We start from the raw sequence: 24,231 nt of genomic DNA, 5'->3' as shown, positions 1-24,231 counted from the left end.
TACCGAAGGCTGCCCAGATCGGAAATTAAAATTCATTCCAGGGGCGACCTTTGGAAACCAGCTCTGGGAGGAGGGTGCTTTCCTGGTGTGTTGGCTGCAGCCCCTGGGGTCTGTGTCTCCGTGTGACCATGTGTGGGTCTGTGACCATGCCTATGTGTCAACTCGTGTCCATGTGTGTCTGTGACTGCAGCCCCGATCCAATGTTCTTGTGTCCCTATATGAACACATCTGCGTCAGGGTGTAGGCATAAGCTCTCATGGCTGCTGCTTCATGCCACAGGTCTGTAAGGGCCTGGAGGCACAGCCTTGGGCCCTCTCCTGCTGTGTGACCTTGGCTCCCTCTCTGAACCCAGGGAGACAGAGGGAAAGAAGAGGAGAGACGAGGGGGGTGGTGGACTGGGAGGATTGAGTTTGGGAATAAAAGGGCAGAGACTCTATTAAGGAGATGACTTCTGGAGGGGCAGATGGGGGAGAGGGGAGATGAGAAAGGAGGAAGGGGCCCTGGCTGGGGAGGGGTCCGGGATTAGAAAGAGGGCGAACCCCCCAGAGCTGCAGATGCCCGCAGACCTATGCCTCAAACGTCGGGCAGAAACAGAGCCTCAGACACACAGATCAACCTGCCACCGTGTGAGCACACACACACACACACACACACTTCACACCCCCACACACTGACGCACACACCCACACACTCTTGCCGGTGAGTTCAGCACTCACCGCCCCCACGGCACAATCGGGGAGCGTGCTCCAGGCGCCCCAGACGCTGGTAGCCTCATTCCCAGCCCCCACATAGCCCCGTTTCGGCTGCACAGTCTGACCCTCCGGATCCCAGAGATCCCTTCTCTCAGCCCCTCCCTTTCAGGGACCCTCTGGGAATCTTTGTGGCTCTCCCCACCCCCACTCCCTCTCTCTTCCTCTTTGCCAGTCTATCTGATCTCTGGGGCTGTCGGGGCTGCAGAGGTTTCTGGGCAGGTCATTCCCACATGCAGCCTAGACACAGAAGGGCAGGGCCAAAGCTCTAGAGAGGTGGGGCATGACCTTTCCGGGCCAAGAGAAAAGCCTGACACCCCCTACACACCCCCTACACACCCAAAGCCACTCCCTCTCTCCATGACCCTGGGGGAGGGGGGGCTGGTGTTTCTCATTCTCTGGTTTGGAGAGGAAGAAGAAAGAGGGACAGGTCTAAGAAGGGGTCCAGAAATACTAACTGTAAAGGGTCATTCGTTTTAGCCCTGCCTCTCCACCTCTATCATTCCCCCCAACATTCTGACCCTCAAACCTCCCATCCTGAAGCCTACCTTGTCCCCACCATTCCCCTCTCCAGCCCCCACAAGTCCCTAAAGCCTTGGACAAATGCCAAGAGGGACGTTTTTAAAGGGATTAGGCCCCAGGGAAGAGTGTGTTGGGGGTGGGGTGGGGAGGAGGGCAAGAAGCAGGTGTCTAGGGGAAGATTATCAGTAATCTGGGAAATAAATTGTTTTCTGCCGCTTCAGTGCAGACCCAGCCCCTAGGGGGAGAGGGGATGGTGGAGGAAAGCTGGGGAGAGGATTGGGAAAGGGATGAAGAGAGGGAGGATCTAAGGCTTAGCTTTTTAAACTGGGGATCGAGAAAAATTTGGCATATGTATATCTATTTTATGTACCTCTATACCTGGAGTCTTGTGAACATTTCTCAGGCGAAAAGGGTTTAAGAAAAGGTTTTAAGAAGCCCAGATCTAGGGGATGGGACAAGAGGAGGGATTGAGGAGGGAAGAGGGGGATTCGACGCTGGGGAAAGATGGAAGCCTGGGGAATTGGGGTTCAGAGTAGGAATTGGGGGACAGTTGGAAATGATCAGGAGATGCCCTAAGATTATTTTTGGAAAATAAGGTGGGGGGTCCCAGAGACTGAAGGGAGACCTAGTATCTGAAACAGTGCCCCCCAAATTTGGAGAAATGGAGAGCTTGACTGACTACCTGGAGGAGGTGAGGGGAGGGGTTGTACTCTTCTATCTGGGAGGGGATAGGTCATCAGAGGCAGGGGATTGGCTGAGAAGACCTGCCTTGAGTGGTGAAGGGAAGCAGGGTTTAGTTTTTCTGATACCTTGAAGTCTGCATGATGGTGGTAGTGGTGGGGCTAATGGTGGTAAAATGGATGTGAAGAAGTCTGGCTGGCCAGACCTATCCTATACCCTCCCTCACCCAACCCTGGATGTCTACCTCTAGTTTCCACAGAATACCAGAAACTCCAACTTGGAAGGGCCCTTGGAGATAATTCCTTAGCATGGATCTCTTGTGCAGTATCTGGAAGAAAAGAAACAAAAAAGAAAGAAAGAGAAAGGAAGGAAGAAAAAAAGGAAGGAAAGAAAGAAAGAAAAAGAAAGAGAGAGAGAAAAAAACAACATTGCATTATTGACTATGGGCCAGATGCTATGTTAAGTTGCTGGACATACAAAGAGTAATATGACATGGTCCCTGCCCTCAAAGAGCTTACTTTTTTTTTTTTTAGTGAGGCAATTGGGGTTAAGTGACTTGCCTAGGGTCATACAGCTAGTAAGTGTTAAGTGTCTGAGGCCGAATTTGAACTCAGGTACTCCTGACTCCAGGGCTGGTGCTCTATCCACTGCGCCATCTAGCTGCCCAAAGAGCTTACTTTCTAATAAGGGCAAAAAACATATATGAGAGAGAAGGGAACCAGAAAAGGGAGTTTTGTTGTAGGGAGCGGAAGGAAAGAGGGGGGATGGGGGTGAGCTCCAGGGTGGTAGGCAGATGGAGAGTTGGCATGGGTGCTTGTGTGGGTTGGATGTGGAGCTGAAACATGGTATGGTGTCCAGGGTTGGGCTCTAGGATGGGAGCTCCAAAAATGGGTGGATTAATTTCCCCAGGGACTGGATCTTGGTCTCAGGAAAACCTGGTACTGAGGTCCCAGGCATCCCAGGTCCTGTGTGCAGTGAGTGTGCTGAGGAGCTTGGCCAGAGCATGGGTCAGGAATCACTATTGTACAGCAGAGATCTCATCTCCCTTGTCACTTCCACTGGTGGCTCCAAGTTCTGCTCTCTGAGGCCAAGCTGAGCAAATCTAATCCCTTTTCCACAGGACAGTCTTTCAAATGCTTCAAGACAGCCATCATTTCCTCCTTCCGTTTTCTCTTCTGGTTAAATATCACTAGTTTCTTTCATTTCCATTTTCTCTCTCCCCCTCCTCCATACCTGCCTGTTCCCCCTCAACCTTCAACCTAGGGAATGAAGATCCCCCATTGCAGCTCCAGCCTGGTTGGCTTTATGCCTGCCTGGGGAGGGATCCAGGTGGCCGGGAGCCCAGGGGAGGCAGCCTCACTGCCCGCTAAGCCTGCCCGCTAAGCCTCAGCTCCCCCGAGGGATTCCCCCTTCAGCCCGGCACTGGCTACTCAGCTGTAAGGTAGGACTCCTGGGTCCTGCTCTCTCCAGCTGCCTCCCTTTCCCCCTCACCACCCACCCCCGCAAGGCAGAGGAGAGAGAAAGGGAGGGACTCCAGGGTGTTGTGTCTGTGAGACTGGGTGTTATGTTCCCGAGTTTGTTTGTGGGTCTCTGTGTGTGTGTTAGATGTCAATGTCTGTGTATGTATGTGTGTGTGTTTCACACAAACAGTGAAGGAAGAACAGCAGTACAGTTGAGAGAGAGGCAGCTGAAGATGAGCCAGAAACAGGGAAATGGATCCAAATTCAATTTTTCTGCACGGAGACACACAAACGCACAAATACAGACGAAAGGACACAGTTACACACAGACACACACCGAGAGATATGGAGATTTATACCTGCAGAGATTCATACACCCAGATTTTCCACGTAAACCCCAGGGGCCTTCCAGGGTCATCTGGGTCAGTCTCCTGTCTCTACTCATCCTGGACTGGATGGAGCGGGTCTTAGGTCTTGGATCCCAGAGACATTGCCCCAAATCTTGAAGGACTTACTCCTCCCACCCCTCCTCAACCCCATCTTCTCTCTCTTTCCTCCAGTGACCAAGCATCTAATCCTTAAACTAGTCTTCCTGCCGGCCTTTATTTCCTCCTCTGCAATAGGAGGAACTGAGGCTAACCTAAGGGAAATACTTTCCATGTGGCACAGTTTGTTAGGCATCTTTTCTAGGAAACTTCCAAGGGAAGCTGGTGTCCAGGTAAGGGAGGAAGGTCCTATGTAGGAGGCCCATCTCTGGGGAGATGGACCGCAGAGAACAGGGAGCTGGACAAGGGCCTGGGCAACGAGCCTGGCTGAAGAGTTGTTTGGGCTTTCTCCCCCTCCTGCCAACCCAGGCCCCTGTGGAAGGAAACCTGCCTAGGCTCTAGGCCCAATAAATAATGGGAAAGAAAATGAGAGTACATTCTAATCTGTTTAAAGGGCAATGGAGCATGGTAGAGACCTCCTCCCACAGGGAAGGAGTCTGGGGGAGGGTAAAGGGAAGGGAAGGGTCTGGAAAAGGAGACTTCAGGTCCTTCAACCTTGGAGGAGGGGCAAACTCACTCCTTTTCTTTCCTGGTCTTCTTCCTTCTGCATTTATTCATTCGTTCTCTTTTCCTTTGCCCTCTCCTTTATTCCTCATCAGCCCACCCATTCAGCACACATTTGTGGGCCTACTATGTGTCAGGCAGATGCCCTGGGGGCACTGCTGGTAAAAGCTAGTGGGAAATGAGGGCTCTCCCTTATCCCAGCTGGGTATTGTCCACTCCTACTACTTGGGGCTAGGTAGTTAAGGACCAGGGAACTTGTTCCCTGGGTATGTGGGTATGTTGGTATGTGCCCTCTCACCTATGGGGCTGAAGGGTTAGGGCCGATTCCTAGAGTTCCCAGGGGCCAGAGGGCATTGGGACAAAGGACTGGCAGAGCCCTCCTGCCTCCCATTCTGCTCCAGGCCCAGGGTGCCAGCTTCTCGTTTGTATGTCCTTCCCCCAACCCTAATTCTGACTCCCCTCCGCCCCTTCTCACTTCTCTCCCCTCCTTTCTCTTTCCTCCCCCATGGGCCATTAAAGAAGTCAATTTGGCCTCAATCAGCTGCGTTTGAATATGGAAACGATTTTTAATTACTCCAAGTCATCCGGGGTGGTTTTATCATTCAAATGGCTTTGAGGATTCCCTGGGGAGGGGACTGGAGAAGGGGTGGTGTCGGGGAGTTGCAGGAAATCTTTCCCTCCCAAGAAAGCTCCTCCTGAGGTCTGACCAAAGCTCCTTGCACCGTCTGCCTGGAGGTCCTTCCTTATACCTCTAGCTAGCTGCCCTTCTCCCTCAAAGAGAGTCTTGGGGTAACCTCCTGCCAGATGTCCAGGGAAGGGCAGGGGTGTGTCTGTCTGTTCCATAGACAGCATTTCCCCTGGGGAGGGGCCTGAGAATGAGGGCTTAGGGCTGGGGATTGGGGGAAGGATCGGTGAGGCAGTGGAGGCAGAGGAGGGAAAGTGAGAAATCGGGAAGAAGAGTGCTGATGAGCCAGATCCTTCCACCTGTAGCAGATTTTCTTGGGGGAAATGGGTCAGGAGCCAGCTGTGGCACATCTGGAGGATGGTACCTTTCCCTGTCCCAGTTTCTAGCTCATCAGTCATTCACTCATTCATTTACTTATTCAACATCTATTGGGTGCAAGAAGATACCGTAAGCCTTGCCCTCAAGGAGCTTACTTTGGTCAGGGAGAGAGGAAGGAGAAAGGAGGGAGAATCTCTCCCTGAATTTCTCTGGTCTTTGAGTCCCTCATTTGTTTATTTAGTCATTCATTCAACTACCATTTAGTAAACACTGTCTGAGTGCTGAGCTCTTTGTTCAGCCTGGAGGGAGACGCCAAGCTATATAAAATACCATCGCAGGCACCCATGGAGCTAGGAGTTTGGGGGAGATAGGGACTGCTCCCAGTCTTTGAGTCTCTCCCAGGCTTTAGGTCTCTCCCAGTATCTGATTCTTTCCCGGTCTCACGGTATCTCTCAGTCTCGGAGTCTCCCGATCTTCATGTTTATTAATCTCTATGAATATTTATGAAGAGTGGATGGCCTCCCTCCGGTAGCTCTTGGCCCCATTTTTATTCTAATGTATAAAAATACTTGCACATACATATATAAGGGCGGGGGGGGGGTGAGGGGAGGAGTTGAGATCACTTTCAGGCCCCTCCCTGGTAGAGATGCTACCTGGGAAGGGTGTGGATTGGGATCCTGGTGGGAAGGGTGTGGACTAGAGTTGGGCCTGCCCTCCTTCCTGAGCCTTCAAACTGGCCTTCAGGGCTTGCTTGAACACACTGTCCTGAGGACAGAACTTAGGCCAAGATTCTTAGTTCCCTCCGTCCAGGTTTCTATTTCCCCAAGGGGTTCCTAAGGTGAGGAGGGGGAAGGGAAGATAAGAAGGTCAGACTCCTAGTCTGGGAGAGGGATGGGAGCAGAGGCAATCAGGGCTCCAGCCCCTGTGACACGTGGATAGGGGGTGATGATGTTTCCATTCCTCATCCACCTTGCACCGGGAGGATGCTCCTCTTCAGCTCCCTGTCCCCACCCACTGTGCCCAGGAAAGGAGGACCCTAAGGATCTTGCTCTCCCGACCCTCAGACCTAGTCTCTCAGACCTAGACATGAGGTTCCCACCAGGGAAGGGACTACCAGAGTAGGCAACAGAATTGGGATTCCACCCTCGGCCTCCTAACTCCCCATCTATTGGGGGAGAGGGGAGTATAATCTGAGGATTGATGGGCTTACTCTCCCCCCACACAGCCGTCTCTTTGTGGACCTCAAAATGCTCATTGGCCATCTCTGGGAGGAGGCCCTAGTCTGCAAAGCTCAGAGGGAGTGGGGTTGAGAGAGATTCCACAAAACATATTCTAATATCTCCCACAAAACCTTTCTGGCACAAGATGTGGTTAGAAAGGAATTTGGGGGTACCTATTTCCCAGGGTCAAGTGAGGGACACAAAAACCTGTTGGGCACCAGCCTGGGCAAGGACCTTGGATCTCCTCTCCCTCTCCCCCAGCTTCATAAATTTTTTAAGGTGATAGATGAGGGTCCTTTTCTATTAAGGTTGGTAATCTCTTCCCATCTCAGAGAACACATTTCACCCTCAAGGGGCAGCACAAAGAGAGAGGAAGGGAGAGGGGCTCCTGGGAAACTGATTGGCTCTGTTTTTCTAGGGAAGACCGGGGCCAAGAAGCTCAGGTCTACTGGGAAACCAGAGATGCCCTTCCTAGTGCCCAGGGTCCACTTGTAGATAAATTGTAATTTCCTGCCCTGAAAATAGGGGAACCTAGGTAGATCAGTGACTGTTCCTTCTCCCTACTATTTCTTCTTTTTCCCTGGATTCTGATTTGTTTCAGGGGTAGAGTTAAGGAGGCCTCTCCCTGCTCTGTGGCTGATGGTCCTAAGGGCCAGTTGCATCTACTGTGTGTATGTGCGGGGTGCAGGGCAGGGGAGAGGGGGCACCAGCCAAACAAGACCTAACCGGAGGGGCCAGAGTCAGTTCTGGGACATTTTGTCTCCCCCCACCCCCCCCACCCCATCAAAGGCTTCACTGTGCTTTGGGGCAGCAGTAGCTTCTTCATAGTCTAACCCCAATCCACCCTACTGCAGACATCACTCCCGCTGGGACAGTGATGCCCAGAGCCTCCCCACTTTCCAGACCACAGCTTCCTCCTCTCATATCCATCTGATTAACCTACTTGTCTCTGGCCCCGCTGGCTGGCCTGGCCGCAGCGGTGAGCACCCCCCCCCCCAAGTCGGCCTCCCCTGGCCCACTGCCTGCTGCCCACACCACAAACCACCAGGAGGCGGCCACTGAGTGATGGTCCCCCTGGGGCTGGGGGATGGGCAGACAGCATTGAGGGAGCTGGGCTTAGAGCAGCTTTCCGACTGGGGATGGGGCACCTTGGCATTGCCCCCTCCCCACAGAAGCATAATGCCCACGGTGTCTCCCATTCTCTAGGGACTCCAACTTCTCTCCGCAACGGGGCACACCCGTGCAACACGCCAGCCTGAGGCACCCGCATGGGACATGCACGCTCCAGGGGCACACAGTAGGGAAATCACTCTGTGGAAGACGCTGCCATCCTTCGGACATATGAAACATGCCAGCACATGCCTGGTACCAGGGGCAAGGAGGGCGTACCCCTGAGGCAATAGATGATACTCTTGGAGGAGCACCCCAGGGTCACCTTAAATCCTGCGGTGCAGGGGCGTGAAGTGAAGGGGAGGGGGGAGACAGAGAGCCTCCCCGGGCAGTGCGCCCGCGCCCCTAGTGGGTGGGGGGCCCGCAGGCGGGTGCGCGCGCCCCAGAGGCCTGCTTCCCCCTTAAGAGGAGGCGGTGCGCGCCGTCCCAGCCCCCTCCCCTCCCCTCCCCCAGCGGAGCCAAGCGCCGGGGAAGCCGAGGGCCCCCCCCCCCCTTCCCGAGTGTCTCGCAGAGCTGTCACTCAGGCTGGGCGCGCACCGCCCCGGCCCCCTCTCCAAAGGCTCCCCCCTCCCCCCGGTTCCCAGCCCCTCCATCTTCTCTCCCCTCCTCCCCCGTCCCCGGGTCTCGCGCAGCCGCGTGGTCCCGCCCCGCGCTGTCACTCAGCCCCGGCGCGCGCTGCGGGCAGCGGAGCCCGGGCACAGGCAGCGGCGGTGGTGGCGGCGGCGGCAGCGGCAGCAGCAGCAGCAGCGGCGGCGGCGGCAGCACCCCCGGCTCCCGGGCCCGGGCGCTAGGAGGAGGAGGAGGAGGAGGAGGAGAAGGCGGCAGCAGCAGCAGCGGCAGCGGCGGCGGCGGATGATGAGGCGGAGGCTCCGTGAACCCCGCGCGGCCGCCAGCGGATGAGGCGCGGGGCCGGGGGCGCGGGCAGGGGGCCGAGTCATGCCAGCGCGCGGCGGGCGGGCGGGCTCCGAGCTCGGGGCTCCGGGCGGTGGCGGCGGCGGCGGCGGCGGCAGGAGGAGGGGGCAGGAGGCGGCGGCGGCGGTGCCCGCAGCCTGCCCGGCACTAGTTGCTCGCGCCCGCGGCAGCAGCGGCTCCTCCAGCTGCTCCCGGGCCCGTCTGCATCTTTCGAGCTTTTAAACCCGGGGCGAGGTTGCGCTTCTTTTTGCATTTGATGCGCTTTGCATTTTTTTAATTAAAAAGAGAACATTTTACATTTGCTTTCGGCGTCACCTCCTGCCCCCCGAGCGAGCGCCCCGGCTGCCCTCGGGACCGGCCCCGCGCCCTCCCCAGCCTCAGCCTCCCCGGCCTGATGGCAAAGTTGCGCCGTGGGGCCGCCCCCGACTCCTACTGACGGCGACCAGGTGAGTGCGTGCCGGCCGGGCCTCGGCTGCCCTGCTCACCAGCCGGAGTTATCCCCTTTCCCCTCCCCTCTCCTCCCTTTTCCCCTCTCCCTGGGGTCTGGAGCTGCCCCTCCCCCAGTGCATCCCTCACTCTTCCTCTCCCTCTCTATTCAGGGCTGGAGGGACGGGAGATGGGGACCCCGGCACCCCTTCCCCCAACCTGCTGGCCTCTGCCCTGCAGGCAGCCCTCTTCTTCTCGCCTGGGGCCGCGGCCGGGGCCCGGGGAATTGGGGGTGGCTGGGATGTGGCGAGGGATCGGGGGCCCGGGGGTCCGGAGAAGCCGCGAGCCGAGTGGTCCAGGGATGCTCAGCCAGCACCGGGGCGGGGGCGCTCTCCGCAGTTCTCCGCGCTGTGCATGGGGGGGGGGTGCGGGGAGCGGGAGGTTGGTGGCGGTGGGGGATGCCTGTCAAAGCCTCCTTTGAGCGCGGCGCCCAGGCGGGGTGGGCCCGGAGTTCAGGGTCCCGGGGCTGGCCTGGCCTGGCTTCCCGCGGGGGACCGGCTGGGAACTTTGGCTCGGCAGCCGGGAGAGAGAACAAGTGCTGAGAGATGCTGAGGCCGCCCCCGGTCTCCGCGGGGGCTGCTCTCTGGCGTCCCCTGCCGGTGGCCCGAACGGCGGTGGCCCCGGTCCTCTGCTTCGCCCGGGGCCCCCTCCCGCCTCCCCTTTCTTTTCGGGATCCCAAGATTCCTTCCTCGAACTCGCCCCTGGCACAGGAGTGAGGATCAGGTTTAGCACTGAGCATGCCCTCAGAGGCTCCTGGCCTGAAGTGGGTGCCTGTGGGCATCAGTGGGTGGAGGGGCCCACGTGGGATGAGGACAGTCATCTTCCCTCTACCCCACCACCATACACTCCCACACTTGGCAAGGGACTCTTAGGTGTGACAGTGGGCACAGGCTCCCGAGTGTCCAGGCCTAACTTGAATGGGCAGCAGGCCTGGGAGCAGGACCTTTAATGAGGGGCTCTCAGCCTGAAGGGAGCTCGGATGAGAACCTGGACTGACTCAGCTCCTCCCCGTCCTCCCCCGGCTGGATAGGGATGTAACCACCTGCAGTGTGGGTCTAATTGGCACGGCGTCTTCCCATGCCCCCCCCAGGCACTTTTAGGCCAGTGGACAGAAATGCCCTCCAGAGAGTAGCTAGATCTGATGCCAACAAGAGGTGGGGAGAGTTCCTGAGGTAGTAGGAATGAACTTGGGGGTCTGGCTGACATGCAGGTAGGTCCTAGGATACCGGAGAGAGTAGAGCCAGTGCACCCCGATGCCAGCCCCCTCCCCTCCAAGGCAGAGACAGAGTGTTCCTGGCAGGAAGGGGAATGGGGGGAGGGGTGGCCCTGGGGAGGGAGCCAGCCATTGGCAGGGCCTTTTCCTCATTCATCATTGCCCAGCCCTGGAAGGGGGGAAGGGAAACTAGGGCCAGGGACCCTTCACTCGGTTTCCTGCCCCTCCTTCTCCCAGGTCTTTTAGGTGGGGGAAGGGTGAGTTTAGAGATGGGGGCTGCACTAGGTCCCAGCTGGACATTCCTCCCAAAGAGGGCCTTGTTGGGTTTCTCTGGTCTTTGGGATCTTGTGTGTCTAGTCTGGTTTGCAGCAGAGACTAGCCCCCTTCACTGCCTGTTGAGAGCTATCTTTAAACTCATTCTTTCTCAAAACATTTACCCTATCTTTCCTGATGGTCTTAGGTTGAACCATGGGTGGGGCTGGGGGGGGGCATCGAGGAACTCCCTGGATGGGCAGCTCCTTATCCCCATCTGGGAGCCCTGAGACCTTTTCTTGCCTCAGGTAGGAATGGCCCCACACTTGATGTCTTTTGTGTGTGTGTGTGTGTGTGTGTGTGTGTGTGTGTAATGGGGAGAGGGGTGCTAGTTCGGGCTAAGTGCTTGGAGATCTTTAGATCAGAGTTGAGCTAATACTTTGCAGGGGCATTATTCTGCTTAACTGTGTGGCTGGTCACTCCCAGAGCCCCATGTGGCAGGTGGTAGCTGTGAGGGGAGATCTGAGTATTGGCATTGGATCACTGTTGGTTCGATGATCACTTTGCCTGGGGTTGGGGTGGGGGGCTGGGGAGAGATGCCACTAGAAGAGGCTGATTTCCAGGAGGGAGGTCTAAAGAAGCTGGGGGGTGGGGTGGGTGAGGAGGCCTGCAGTTTTGGAATAGCGATGACTGGGGGAGCCGTAAGTGGCTGGGGGGCGGGGGGCGCTGTAAGTGGCCTGAGTGAGAGTGGGAGGTAATGCCCACGTGGCTTCCTGGGGATTGAGTATGCTTTGGTGGGGGAGAAAGAGGAAGAAGATGGGAAGCCTCAAGGAACTCACAGGAAGGGACAAGTGTTATAACACCCAACTGGTGTCACAAGCTACAGCAGGAGAGCACAGGATTTGAACCCTTGCCAGCAACCCCCCCCCACCCCCCCCCCAGACCTCTGAGGAATGACTGTCCCCACTGGGTCCAGGACTAGAATGGGGACTCTTGTGTCCTCCTGACCAGGGAGGTAGTGACTTGTCTGGGGAGAGGCCGGCAGAGGTCTGGGTCAGGTGACTGAGGCCCAGCAGCCACAAGCCTGAGAAGATCCCTGTGAACTGTCAAGGGGTAGGGAAACCAGGGTCCAGGACCCTCTCTCAACCTGGAATGGGCCCCGGGGGTGGGCTGGGGAGGGATGCTAAGGAAGCCAATTTTCCAGCCCTAGGCTAGAAGAACAAAAGGTTTCTTCTCATTTGTTCATGTAGCAACAACGGCTGTTGCAAAGTTCTGGGGAGATGGGGTGGGCTGAGTCACCGCCCCCCTTCCCCTGCCTCCTCCGGGCTGGCTCAGTACCCAGGCACCACCTGGTGCCCCTGATGATGCGCCGGGCTCTTCCCTCTCTCATACTCTCTCATCCCGTTTTCCCTTTGCTTCCTTCTGTTCCCTGGGCTCTGTGTATGTGGGGAAGAGAGAAGCCAGATTCTTCTCCTTCGCCTCTCCCTCCTGCACCAGTCACCAGAGGCAGGAGGAAAGCTGGTGAGGCTCCCCCACCCCAGAACACATTCCCAGGAGCTATTGGAAGAGGGAGGAGGAAGGCGGAAGGTGCACGTCCCAGCCCGACGCCTCGGGGATTGGTTAGGGGGTTCACAAAAGAACCCAAAGGAGAGAAGGCAGAGATCTGGGGGTGGGGGTAGTGGAGGAGGAATGCAGGTTTGATGGGGCCCTGTCCAGAGGAGAACTGAGGCCATCTGCCTCTGTCCGCTTCTACCTGAGAACTGCCACCCATTCCTTCTCTCCTGGACAGTTATATAAGACTGGGTTTTTGAGATCATTTAACCTCCTCATTTTATACATGGGGGTGGGGGGCAGAGGCCTAGAGAGGGCAAGGGACTTATTCAAGGTCATATGGTATGTCAGTGGCAGAGTCCCGAATAGGCCCAGGGTCTTGTGACTCCAGGACATTTCCCCCAATACCACATGGTGAACCTGTCCCTAAGAATGTATCAAGGTGGGGAGCTGCTACCAGAGGGAAGTAGGGGAGGATGCTTGGAGATTGGACTGCCAAAAGGAACTCTGGTCATTCAGAGCTGTTTGGGTGGGGAAGGGAAGGCACGGCACTTCAGGGCCCAAGCCCCCGGGAGCTCTCAGGTGTTGTGGGGTGGGGCGGAAGCTGCCTGGAGGACCCAGTAGGGGCTCCTGGCAGTAAAAAGCTGACAGTTGGGCATGCCTGGGTCCCACCTCACTAGGCATACCCAGGCCAGGCCATGTGGGAAGCCCCTCCTTGCAATGGACTGTTTGGGAGGCCGAGCATGAGTGACGGCTGGGCAAATTAGAACTGCCAGGTTGGTAAACGGTGTGGACGTTCTTCCCGATGCGTCTCCCTTCATATCCTCCGTCAGGCCCCAGCAGAACCTGCCCAGCCCACCCAATGCCAGTCTGCATTCTGTAGACACTCCCATACTCCCCAGCCCAGGCGCTGAGCGAGGGCTACCAACTTAGCGAGCCTCTTGGGGGCTCCGTGCCACACTGGCTTCTTTTCTACCCTCGCCCAGCCCAAATGGACAGAAGCCACCCTGAGAGGACCCTCGCCCCTTCTTCCTCCCTGCTGGGGGCTAGCAGCAATCCCTCTCATTTCCATGCTTGCTCCTGGGGCTCAGGAGGATGTGGGTTCTGATGGGCAGATCTCTGCAGAGCTGAGGGCCCTTCAGGGCTGCCTCTGAGGCCCTGGGCGTGGGGGAAAGGAGAAGGTTGGCTGTTATGGGGATGATCCTCAGGGCAGCCTGTGACATAGCATGTGAGAGCTCAAAGGGGTTTAGAGATTGACTAGTCTGCCCCACCCCCTCATTTTCCAGGACAGGCACTGTCTCCCTTTGTATCTGTAGGGTCCAGTACCTTGCCCTGTTTAGAGAAGACACTAAGTTAAGGCTCTTTGATTGATTGATACAGAGAAGGAAATTGAGGCTCAGAAGAATTAGAAATGACTTAGCCAAGGTCACACAGGGAGACAACACAATTTTCACCTCTTTTCTTTACCTGGGGGCTGAGGAAGCCTTGGGCTCAGGACCCCAGAGTACTCAGAGTTGTCCCTTGGGAGGTTGGGTAACTGTGTGTGTGTGTGTGTGTGTGTGTGTATAAAGTAGTTTTTGCCTGTAAGTGTCTGACTGCCAGGTTCTGACTACCGGCAGGGGACCCCACCAAGGCCTACAAGCTGTGATTTGGGGTGCCTAACTGGTTCTCTATTGCCTTGGGAATAAAATACACATTCCCTCAGTTTGGCATTTTAAAGCCTTCACAATCAGACTGCAGTCTCTCTTTCCAGGCTGATTTCCTGCCATCCCCTCTCAGCCACTGCATATTCCAGCTGCACTGGTCTGCCTGCTCTTCCCCAAACACATCACTCCACATCTTCCCACTCTTTGGTTTTTCCCAGGTGCCCATAGGGGATTCCTTCATTCCTCATTTTTATCTTCTAGGTTCTCTGGCTTCATTCAGTGCTCAACTCAGTCTACCTTCTGCCGTAGTAAACTTTCCCCAATCTTACCTTCCTCGCTTAAAAACAATTAATTTATATTGCTATCTATTTTTTAAACATCCCCATTATTTTCAAAAGTTTCCTTCTCCCTTCGCTTCTCCAGGCAGCCATCCTTTATAACACAGGAAAAAAAAAGAGACAAATTAACTCAGCAACACTGATGTTCGTCTCCATCGAGTCTGATTGAATTCACGATATCCCACAACAGTAGCCTCGGAACTCTTCAAAGCAGGGTACAGATCTTTAAATGTGCAAATCTTCTGTTCCTGCCCAATAGAATGTAACCTTTTTGAGGGCAGGAGATGTTTTTTCCTTTTGTCTTTGTATCCCCTTCTCCTAGTACAATGCCTGACCAAGAGTAGATGCTTAAATGTTCATTGGATTGGCCCGGAACCTCCCAAGAAGGGGATAGAACCCCAGGGGGACCTCATCCTCTGCAAGCCCAACAGCAGTCCAGTCAGGGGGCCACTGCTGTATTTTGCATGTGCAAGGTGGGTGACTTGGCCGGGGCAGGTCCAGCTCACTGTCATCTCTTCTTGCACCTCCCTCTCTGCTGTAGTGCTGTGACCTGTATCGCTGGCCTCCTGGCTGCTCTATGTTTTTTTGTTTCTTGTTTTTTGTGGGGTTTTTTGGTAAGGCAATTGGGGTTAAGTGACTTGCCCAGGTTCACACAGCTAGTAAGTAATCAAGTGTCTGAGGCCAGATTTGAACTCAGGTCCTCCTGAATCCAGGGCCGGTGCTTTATCCACTGCACCACCTAGCTGCCCCTCCTGGCTGCTCTATGAACAAGAGCTCAGCTCGGAGCATTCTCTCAATGTCCCCCCCTGTCTGGAAAGCGCTGTCTCCTCATCCCTGCCTCCTGTCCTCCCTGGCTTCCTTAAACTAAAATCCCATCTCCTCCAGGAAGCCTTCCCAGGAAGTCCCTCTTAATTCTAGTGTCTTCTCTCTTTAGAATACTAATACTTCCCATTTTTCCTAAATGTAACTTGTCTGTACACATTTATTTACTCATTGACTCCCCTGTTAGACTATAAGCTCCTTGAGGACAGGGAATGGCTTTTACCTTGATTTGTATCCACAGTGCTTGGCACATGGTAGACGTTTAATAAATGCATGTTGACTGACCACTTCCCCCCATGCTGGGGCCATTCCACCCATTGTACTAAGCTTGTTGCCTCAGCAGAGATCTCTAGGGAAGAAGATTGTTCTACATTCTGCAAAAGCCCGCTCCTCCCAGGCTAGGATATTCCCCATCTCATCATAGTGGAAAGGATTCTGGGCTTCTTGTCAAGAGACCTAGGGTTTCAGACCTGACTCTGCCAGTAACCAGCCAAGTAAGCTTGGGAAATTCCCTTCTCTTTGGCCTCAGTTTCCCCATCTGTAGAAGGAGAGAGTGAGGCGAGATGATCTTCAAGGTCTCCCTCATACTTCTAGGGTGCTCTAGGGTTTACAATTGTTCTCTCCCTCCCCTCTTCCCACCCCCACTCCAACCTGGTAAATTTTGGTAATGCAATTAAATGTGCTCATTTTACAGAGCAGGAGGTTGAGGATAAGAAGGGGCAGGTGGATTCTTCTATTTCCCTTTGTAGTGTGAATGGGGAAGCTATAGCTTGAGAGACTTCAGGGAAGTGATGACCTTGGGAGGGAAAGTGTATGGGTAGGGAGAACCAATAGCAGAGAGGAATGGAGAAACGGGAGGGGTACATGGAAGAAAGGAGGGAAGTGAGGAGTGAAGGGATGGGGGATTCAGAGGCGGGCCTTTGGTGGGCAGGAGAGTAGAGTCCCCTGAGGGCTTGACCAGGGAGATCCACTTGATATGGCCAGGCCTGAGGGCAAATACCTGCTTTGGAGGGAGGTTAATGGGGGTAGCTTCGTCTCAGCCAGGGGAGTGGAGTTCTAAAAATTGAAAGGGAGCATAGAGACCTTAGTGCCCAACCCCTTTCTTTCTTTTTTTTTTTTTTGTGAGGCAATTGGGGTTAAGTGACTTGCCCAGGGTCACACAGCTAGTAAGTGTTAAGTGTCTGAGGCCAGATTTGAACTCAGGTCCTCCTGAATCCAGGGCTGGTGCTCTATCCACTGTGCCACCTAGCTGCTCCCAACCCCTTTCATTTTACAGATGAAGAAACTGAGGTTCACACAGGTTCAGCAAGGTCCCAGATAGCAAAAGACCAAGCTGGCATCGGAAGGCAGCTCCTTTCACTCCAATTCGATTTTCTTTCCAACAGGTGAACCTGGTACTCGCTAAGAGCTGATGGTGCACCCTAGGGTTCAGGGCATTGAAGGAGACTGACCAGCATGTTTGCCTGGCCCTGTCCCCCTGTGACCCTCAGCCTCCTCTCCACCCATGGTACCTCACCTTCACTCACCCCACCTAGCCAGACCATTGCCAGATCTTGGCATGTACCTCCAAAGCATCTTTGACTTCTTTCTCTAGTTCAGGTGCTCATTACCTGGACTACTTCCAGATTAGTCTTCCTGTTCTAAGTCTCTCTACACTTCAGCACATTCTTCAATTAGCCATCAGAGTGATTTTCCTAAAGTACAGATCTGCCCATGTCCCCTAACCCTCGCCCCCACTGCCATCGCCATCGCCATCCCCACCTCAGTAACCTCCAATGGCCCCCTCTTCTGTCTAGAATCAAATTTAAATGTCTCTTTTAAGCATGTGAAGCTCTTCACAACCTGATCTTTTCATAAACTAGGCAGCTAGGTGGCACAGTGGATGGAATGTTGAACTTGGAGTCAGGAAGACCTGAATTCAAATCCCGCCTCAGTCATTCACTAGCTCTGTGACCCCGCAAGTCACTTAACTTCTGGTTGTCTCAACTGTGAAATGGGGATAGTAATAACACTTATCTTTGGTTTGCCTCAGTTTCTTCAACTGTAAAGTGGAGATAATAATAACAGAATTCTTATGAGGATGGTATGAGATTGGTTTATAAAATTCTTGGCACAGTACCTTGCACAAAGTGGACACCACAGAAATGTTTCTTCTGTGACTCGCCTCTGTGAGCTCTGTGGTCTGGCCAGATTGGCCTACCTGCAGTTCCATATATATGCCACTCACTTTCCAATCTCTGTGCCTTTGGGCTGGCTGCCTTCCATGCCTGGAATGTTCTCTTTCCTCAATGCCGGACTTCCTTCAAGACTCATTGCACGCAACACTGTACAGAAGGCTTCTCATTGTTAGTGCCTTTCCCCATCAAGTTACGTTGTATCTCTCTCTTTTTTTTGGGGGGGGGGTAAGGCAATTGGGGTTAAGTGACTTGCCCAGGGTCACACAGCTAGTAAATGTTAAGTGTCTGAGGTAGGATTTGAACTCAGGTACTCCTAAATCCAGAGCCGGTGCTTTATCCACTGCGCCACCTAGCTGCCCCTGTTGTATTTCTCTTGTATCTTGTTTCTACGTGTATATGTAGATATCATCTCTCTTGTCTCTGCTTTTTCTTTGTATCCTCAGCCTTGGAGCAGTATCTGGTAAACAGTGAGTGCTTAATAAACCCTTGTTGATTGATTGAACTGAGGATTCCAGCCATCCTCTATCCTTAGCAAGGGGAGAGAAAATGGACTTATGCTTTAGTAGGAGGGACTGAGGCTAGATTCCAGGAAGAACTTACATAAGGGTGGGGCCCTGGAACAAATATGGCTTCACCTATTTGCCCAGAAAGGAATTATGGGTCGGGTCACATCTAGGCCTTATCTGCCCCAGGCTTTAAAGACCTGGAAGATAAGAGAAGCAGCACTTTGTTCTGCTAGTCTCCCTTTGAAGGGGGAGCACGGGGTGGGGATGGGGGATACAGATTTGGGGGGCCAAGGATGTTAATGGAGAAGCCTCTCCCCCTCTTCCCTGCCCCTTCCTCCCAAAGTGGGTTGACTGACTGGCTGTGGGGGCTGCCTGATGTGCTGGGAACCTCCTGCAGCCCACAAGAAAAGGCATGGCTAATGAGAGCTTGCAGGACTGATCAATTATCCATCATTGGCCCGTGCCCTCCCAGGCTCTGCTCCGGCTGCCTATCTGCCCCCCATAGGAACACATGGGAGGGAGGAATGAATCTTACTTGGGGTCCCAAACCTCCACTGCCTGCTCAATTTCTCCTCGGCATCCCTCAGAAGCCCTGGAGCAGAACCTGTGTGTGGATAAGGATATATGTGTCTGTAGACACCCATGCACATATGCATATACATGTGTGAGTCGAGGAGGGAGACAGGAGGTGGGGCGGGGGGGGGGGGAGGTTCTCCTACACCCTGTTCTCAGTGGGGGGAGGGGAGATCCTGTCATAATGCTGCCTCTCCCACTCTTCCCTCCCTCCCTTCCTCCCTCTCCTTCTCCATTCCTCCTTCCCTCCCTTCCTCCCCCTTCCCTGTCTCTCTTTTTCTCTGCTGAGCCTGGAAGCCGCAGCCTGAATTTTGCAACCTGCTTAAAAATAATTGGGGGCAGTGGGGGGATCGGATGTCACTCATCAGCTATTTACCCAGTGCTTGCCTGCCAGCCAGGCACCTTGTGAGGGCTGGGCTGGGCTGGGGTTGGGGCTGGAGCTCAGTCTGGGGCTGGGGCTGAAGGAGCTCAGGATCCTGTCTCTTGAGTTGGGAGGGGGCAAGGAAACAAGTCCAGGTCCCTTGATGGTGACCGAGACTGGCTCAGGGCCACCTAGATATGAAATGCATTGTGTGAGTCAGCCTAGATGTATGGGGACCCTGACCCTCTTCTCTTCCCCTAAGTAGGCTGAGTGTCAGGGGCTGAATCCCTAGAAATGAGGATGGGGTTCACAGAGTCATCCACGGTCTCATCCAGGTTTCCTTCTGACCAAGGGCACAAGTTGGTGAGATAGTTGGGTTGGACTAGGGCCCAGTGGGGTTTGAGCTTGGCATTCCATAAGACTGGAGATTAGAATGGATCTGGGGTTTTAGGAGGACCATTTAGCATCCCATGGGGGGTATTGTATCTGTGACTGCTTTAGTGCTATAGTATGTGAGGTTAGGGCTGGCTTTTTAGGGTATGGTATATTCTGTAGGGAAAATGCAAGAATGTGAATTCTCTTAGGTAGAAAGGACTTCCAAGTCTGCTCCCATCTAAATGTAGTAAATGGGTTTGGGGTGATGATTTGGGGGATTTAGAGTATAATTTGGAGGCAGAGGTTCAGAGTGTGGGGGTTAGGATATGGTTTGTGGGACTACCTAGGGCTGTAGCATACTATATTCTAAATGGATTTAGGAGTATGCCTGAGGATTTAAATAGAGCATGGGAGATTTGGGGTTTAGGTTCAGTAGGGAGCTAAAAAGATGGCAGATAGATAGGATGGGAGCTATATTTGGGGGCTGAGAATTAAGGATCCAGCCTATGAGTTTAGGGGGGACCTGTGACAATGTGATAGAGAACACTTCACTTTTTGATAATGTGGGATGTCCATGCCAGCCTAGTGGTTGTGTGGGCCTTGGCTCTCTTATCAGCCCCAGCCAAACAGCATCTCTGGCAGAAACTCTGGAGAGGACAATTAGCCAGTACCTCAACCACCCTTCTATTTACACTTCAATTTCCGAAGCTAATTGTCAGTTTGCTTAAGGCTGGTATCCTGCAGGGATCCAAGGTGTGAGCACATCTGGCTGCAGTCTTTAGCCGAGTTGCAAATGGGAGGCTTGAGAAATCCAGACCTACTGAGTAGCCAAACACAGATGCATTTATTAAGGAGTGTGGCTTAGAGTTAACCCCACCTAGGCACAAGCTCATATGCATGCTGTGGGCAGAGTTGGGACTTGCAAATCCAAAAACATTATAAACCTTTAGAGCTGGAAGGGACCTTAAAGGTCATTGAGGCCAACCCTCCCCCACCCCATTTTCCTGATGGAGAAACTGAGACCCAAGGAAGCAAAGTCCCATGGCTAATCAGCAGCAAGGCCAGTAAAAACTGGGTGTTCTCAACTTCCGAGTTTCATGCTCTCTCCTTGGACCAAATTATGACATTGCCTCTTATAAATTTTTTTGGGGGGAGCAGGGCAATGAGGGTTAAGTGACTTGCCCAGGATCACACAGTCAGTAAGTATCAAGTGTTGGATTTGAACTCAGGTGCTCCTGAATTCAGGGCTGGTGCTTTATCCACTGTGCCACCTAGCTGCCCCCACCTCTTATAATATTTTTCCTCGCTTTGTTAAATTTTCAGTGATTTCACAATCCAAGTAGCCCTGGACATGGAGGGGCAGGGTGAAGTAGCTTCCCCCTACTTGGAGGTCTTTGGGTAGAAGCCGATGACCACTTGTCTAGTCTGTTAGAGTGGTGATTCTTTTCATGTAAGAATGGCTGCTGGGGTCTTCCAACTCAGAAATCCCATGGTTCTGTGGTCTGGGTTCAAAGTGTGCCTCTGACACTCGGCCTTGGACAAATGGCTTAATCTCCTTGGTCTTTGCCTGCCTCATAAGAGGGTTGGGCTTGGCCTCTGAAGACCCTTCCAGCTTTAAATCTATAACCCAGCCTGTTATTAGTCTTGTTGCACTGAGCCAGAAAGAGAGGCCCAGAGACAAGGAGGTACCTGTCCTTAGTCACTCAGCCCAGACATCAGTAGAAGGGTCACCTGACCTCCCATAGACTGTTTGTCTTATATCACCAGCTGGGGGAGAATGGACCTGTACTGGACCTGGAAGGATGAGTATTCTTGGACAGACAGAGGCTGTTTCCAGGCCAAAGGAGGATGGGGGCCGAGGGAACAATTGTGAGGCCTTGTGATTTTGTGGGAAAAAATGTCAGATTTGGAGTGAGGAGAGATTTGGGTTTGAATCCTATTTTGCACGCCTCTTAGCAAATCAAATTCTCTGAGTGTCCTCAGTTCCTTCATCTGTAAAATGGGGACTCTACCTTCTGGGTTATTGTGAGTCTCTAATAAGATAATGTACAGAATAGCAAGATAATATCTAAAATTTAGGTAAGGTTTGCAAAATGGCTTATTTCATTGAGGTAGGTGGCTTTCCTTGCCCCTTTACGGATGAGGAAACTGAGGCAGGCAGAGGTTAAGTGACTTTCCCCAGGGTCACACAGTGTGTAATGCTGGTTTGAATTCTCCTCCCTTCAGGCCTAGCACTCTGTCCAGTTACCTGCAGTACGTTACCATCTGGAGTTAGCAGAGGAATAGCAGGGGAAGGATTCTATTCCACCATCTTTTCATAAAGTCCCAGGGCCGTGTGCAGACCAATGTGCCTGGCCTCAGGGGAGGTACGGGCTTAAATAAGACACTGTTCCTACTTTCGTGGAACTCACAGTATAATGGGGAAATGAGAGCACAGCTGTGGTAGTATTCCCTGAGAAGAGGACCTGGAAAGGTCCAAGCAGGACACCATGGGTGGGCCCGGGGAGAGGGTTGTTACTGATGGAGAGGATCAAAGCAAAAAGCTCCCGGAGAAGGTGTCAGTAGAGTGGCCTTTTTAGGGATGGGGAGGGATTCTCTTGGTAAAGAGATGAAGGATGACATCAAAGAAATTTGGGAGTGGAAAAAGGAAATGGGTAGTAGCATGATGAGGGTAAGGGCTGATTGATGGGCAGACTGTGGACCTCCTCTTAACAGTAAGACAGGTCCAGGATCCCCCTGTGGCAACCTTCTGAGAATCACATAGGATGGGCAGGCATATATTCTGCCTAGGTAGAAGGGGATACCCACAGGCATGAGAACGCTGGTCCATCTGAGCGCTGGAGTCTGTCTTATTTACTTACCTGCTTACTGGTTATTTTCTCCCACTGATAAAAATAATGATAGCTAGCATTTTTAGAGTGCTTACCATGTGCTGGGCACTGTGCTAAGTGCTTTCTGGTTATTTCATTTAGTCCCTTCATCAATCCAATAGACATTTATTTAGCACTTGCTGTGTGCCAGGCACTATGCAAAGTGCTTTACAAATAGCTTATTTGGGGGCAGCTAGATGTCGCAGTAGTTAAAGCGCCAGCCCTGGATTCAAGAGTACCTGAGTTCAAATCCGACCTCAGACACTTGACACTTACTAGCTGTGTGACCCTGGGCAGGTCACTTAACCCCCATTGCCTACAAAACAAACAAACAAATAGCTTATTTGGTCTTCACAAGAATCCAATCCCAGAAACATTTACTAGCAGCCTACTGTTGCTAGATTCTGTGCTAAGCTCTTTATGATTATTATACCATTTGATCTTCTCAACAACCCTGGTAGGTGAGTGCTATTATTATCATCCCCATTTTTACAAATGAGGGAAACCAAGAAAAACAGAGGGTAAGTGACTTGCCTAGGGTCACACAGCTAGTCAATATCTTTTTTGGGGGGGAGGGTTAAATGGCTTGCTCAGCGTCACACAGTTAGTCAAGTATCTGAGGCCAGATTTGAACTCAGGTCCTCCTGAATCCAGGGCTGGTGCTTTATTTATCCACTGAGCCACCTAGCTGCCCCAAGCTAGTTAATATCTGAAGCAATATTTGAACTCAGGTCTTAGTAACTCCAGATCTGACACTCTATCCACTGTGCCATCCAACTAGGACAAGAACCTTTTTTTTTTTTGTCTTTATAGCCCCACCTCCTAGAACTGTGCCTGGTACATAGCAGGTCCTAGGGCCATAGATTTGAAGCTAGAAAGAACCTCAGAGGTTGTTGAGTCTGGCTGGGTGGCTAAGGCCAGATGCCTTCTCTTTTCTGGCTCTCAGTTTCTGACTCTATACAATAGAGATAATCACAGGCTCTTAGGATGATAGAAAAGAAGGGAACTTTGAAGCCATCTGGTCCAACTCTTTTATTTTACAGATGAGAAAAAAATGAAGGTGGAGGTTTAGTGATTTCTCTTAACACAGGGGGCAAAGGGGCAGAAGCAGAATTCCAACTCAGATCTTGTGACTGCTTCCCTAACAATGAATCCCATCTCTGTGTCACGTGCAGTTCTTCTTCTTTTTTATTTTTTGGTGGGGCAATGGGGGTTAAGTGACTTGCCCAGGGTCACATAGCTAAGTAAGTGTCAAGTGTCTGAGGAGGATTTGAACTCAGGTCCTCCTGAATCCAAGGTCGGTCCTTTCACCACTGTGCCACCTAGCTGCCCTGAGTGCAGTTATTCTAAACTGCTTTCCTCCCGACGAGCCTGTGAAGTGGGCAGTGCAAGTATTATTACCGTAATTTACAGATGCAGGAAATGAGAAAGTGAGGCTAGAGAGAGAAAGTGACTTACCTACAACCATTCAATTCTGAAGGGCGAAAGCAAGGCGATTAATACGTGCTTGTTGAAGGACTCTGCACCCCGCCCCCGCATACTCCAGGAAACTGCACTAGCAAAGGCCAATGAGGTATCTGGTTTATCATGTATGGCACATGACAAGGAGTAGTACAACAAATATCAGACATAGGAATTTGAGCTTTATGCGGAGGCAATAAGGAGCCACTGAGGATTTTTGAGCGGAGGAGTGACGTGACCACTTCAGTGCTTGAGAAAGGTTATTTTGGTAGCTAGATGGATAAAACATTTATTGAGTGTGATAAAACGTGTATTGAGAACATCTATTACATGCCAGGCACAGTGCCAAGGCTGGGGAATTCAAACAGAACAAATAAGACAGTTCATACCTTCGAGGAGCTTACATTCTGATGGGGGATATAAAGCATGTAAAGAAGAAATGGAATGAGGGGGAAGGTGGAGAAATCTAGAAGTCGAGCTGAGCCAGGAGTCAAATGGGCATGTCTGAGGCTACTCCTGAAATGGTGGGCCCTGCTAGGGACTCAGCAATACAGAGAGTGGGCTCCGGGGCGGAGGTATCCAAGGTGGGGACGGCTGCTGTGGAGGAGGGATCTGGGGCGTTGATGCTGAAAAGGATGGATTGTTGGAGGTAGATGGGATGGAGGAGGATCTGTAAGAAAGGGCTGCACTAGACAGGGCGTGTGTGTGTGTGTGTGTGTGTGTGTGTGTGTGTACACGTGCGGGTGCGCATGGGAAAGGATGAGGGTGGTGGAAGGGGGACGGGAGAAGTTGAGTGTTGGGAATGATGCTGACTCGCTGACCTCCAATCTCTTG

At 52.9% G+C, this 24,231-nt stretch overlaps 1 protein-coding gene across 8 annotated transcripts in view; it reads left to right on the top strand.

Moving 5' to 3' along the window:
- The first annotated feature begins 8,872 nt into the window (after positions 1 to 8,872).
- The window catches only part of ADGRB2 (adhesion G protein-coupled receptor B2), a 71,229-nt gene continuing 55,870 nt past the window's right edge, over positions 8,873 to 24,231 (top strand). For 3 of the 8 annotated variants that reach the window (XM_043992018.1, XM_043992017.1, XM_043992012.1), the window contains exon 1: positions 8,875 to 9,212. The gene's annotated coding sequence lies outside the window, so the exon portion shown is untranslated. Of the gene's footprint in view, positions 9,213 to 24,231 lie in introns of all 8 variants that reach the window. The other 5 variants (XM_043992014.1, XM_043992011.1, XM_043992010.1 and 2 more) reach the window with 4 other exon arrangements.

The sequence above is a fragment of the Dromiciops gliroides genome, chromosome 3, assembly GCF_019393635.1.
Source record: "Dromiciops gliroides isolate mDroGli1 chromosome 3, mDroGli1.pri, whole genome shotgun sequence".
In the NCBI taxonomy this organism is placed as follows: Eukaryota; Metazoa; Chordata; class Mammalia; order Microbiotheria; family Microbiotheriidae; genus Dromiciops; species Dromiciops gliroides.
This window is presented reverse-complemented; position numbering and strand designations above follow the sequence as displayed.